Here is a 2,234-nt window from a genome sequence, read left to right on the forward strand (position 1 = left end):
TAAGCTACTTCCAGGCCTTGGCCACTAAAATTATGAGGAACTCTGGAGACCACACTGAACACGGACAGAGCTGGAAGATGAAGACAACTCGGGTCTCTACACAATGTGGAGGGCCACCTGCGGAATCTCCTTCCCCTTAGAAAGCTGGTGCGACTGAAAAATAAAGTTCACCTGTGTTAGTAAACTAAGAATTTGGAGATTTAAAAACAACCAGTTTAGCCCACACCAACTAATATCAAAGAAAACTACAGGCAGGATGACTAGCTACATACAAGTCTTCCAAGGGGTAGTCATCTATTTTTTCTTGAAGTGGCTCACAAAGATTTAAAATATGTAGTAACATAAGATCATTTTTAAATGAGGAAGGAAAATTAGAGAAAACAATCAAGTAGGAAAGTAAGATGGAATAGATAGAATATGCAGAAGGTCAGGTAAAGAGGCAGAATAGGCAGGAGGAATGGGGAAGAAAGGGATGGGGTAGATTCATGGCTATTCTTGAGAAGATGGAAGAATGGGCAACAGCTGAATAGAAGTGATTCGAAGATGACTGCAAGGCTGTAGGTTGCAGTTTGGAAGAATGGTTGTACTGACAATTTTGGTGGGACATAAAAGGTTAACTGGATGTTTAGAGCACATATACAGTACCGTGAAAACTGCTTCAGCAGGGCTAACCAAGTTTTCTTTTTGGCTAGTTAGTATGGATATTCTTTTAAAGCTTTGGGCATTTTTTTACTTGTTGTCTCTGCCCTTGTATTCTCTTGATATCACTCCTCTCTGTTTTGTTCTGTTTCTTTTTCCTCCTCTCAGCATCCTCCCACGATTCTTCTTTCTCTGACTCCCATTTAATAGTGGGTGTTTCCCAAGATTTGGGTTTCATTATGTTTTTTATTACTCTGAGGGGCTAGCAAACTTTTTCTGTAAAGGGCCAGATGATAAATTATTTTAAGCTTTGGGAGCCATATGATCTCTGTTGGAACTACTCAGCTTGATAGCAGCGCCCATGTTCGTATAAATCTTTATTCATAAAACCAGTAAATGGGCCAGATTTGATGTGAGGGTCTGTTTGTCTTGGTAAGATAGCCACTCCTATGTCCCTATTACCATCTGTATTGTACTTCCTCTAGCAAGATTTGTCTTGTAATCTCCAGAATCCGATATTACTTCTTACTATACTGTTGAATATGGAAACTCTCATTTCCAGTTTGGGATTCATGTCTGTCTCCCTCACATGCCCCAGTAAAATAATTTACTCATCCTTTTTCCTGAATTAGAACAACTGTGAATCACTCTCTCGCCAGCAAGGCCCAAACAGAAAGAGACCTGTGAGGTATCCATTTCTCCTCAGTCTAATTCAATAATCTTTCTGAACTCACCACTGCTCTCTGTTCTTGCTCTCTTTCTATGTATTCACCGACCTTCTGCCAGAGTGATCATTCTGACATATACTCTAAGTTGTTTTCCTGTTTAGGAATGAAATCCAAACTCCTTCACACAGTGTGCAAAGCCCTTCACCATCTAGGCCCTACTTTCTTTTCTAGCCTCTCCTTAAGTTGTCTTGCAGCCATCCTACAGCCCAGTGAAATATTAGCAGACCTCAGATTTCCCAGCGGTGCCATGTGCCTTCACCTCCAGACCTTTGCGCATGCTGCCTTTTGTACAGGAAACGGTATCCTTCATGTGCCAACGGCCCTTCTTAATTGCCTCCATTCTCTCCCTCTATTCCTCTCATCAGGACTCAGCCTGCTGTCTGGAAGATTCCTATGAGCTCTTAGAAGCAGACTCAGGTTCTGCAGGGCCAGAAATGTCCAGTCAACAGCCCTCTTTAAGACAGAGATACAAAAATATCTATTTTAAAAATTTATAAAGATGTATGACTATGAGAACACATTGCCAACATCCTGGAAAAGGTCTGTTCAGTGAGGGTTCCTGAAGCTGCAGCTGAATCTGAGTCTGTGTGACCTCTTCCGTCTGCATGCTCTGCGAGCGTGCTTTCACGTACCCAGCATCACACCACCTGTCAGGTGCCATTGAGTAGGTGGTCTGTCCATTGCTCTGTGTTCCACATTACGAAATATCCTCCTCAAAGACAAGTATTGCTCCCCAAGAACATCATAGGTCTTCCTTAGTTGTTGACACAGGAACTAAGAGTGAATGGGTGTGTGTAGGGTATGAAAGAGGTGCAACCTGCCTTGATTTATTTGTAACGCAGTTGTGAAGTGAAAGATGTATGAGGT

The sequence above is a fragment of the Heterocephalus glaber genome, unplaced genomic scaffold, assembly GCF_053883595.1.
Source record: "Heterocephalus glaber isolate CG9 unplaced genomic scaffold, H.glaber_assembly_v1.0 deba00001461, whole genome shotgun sequence".
NCBI classification, from domain to species: Eukaryota; Metazoa; Chordata; class Mammalia; order Rodentia; family Bathyergidae; genus Heterocephalus; species Heterocephalus glaber.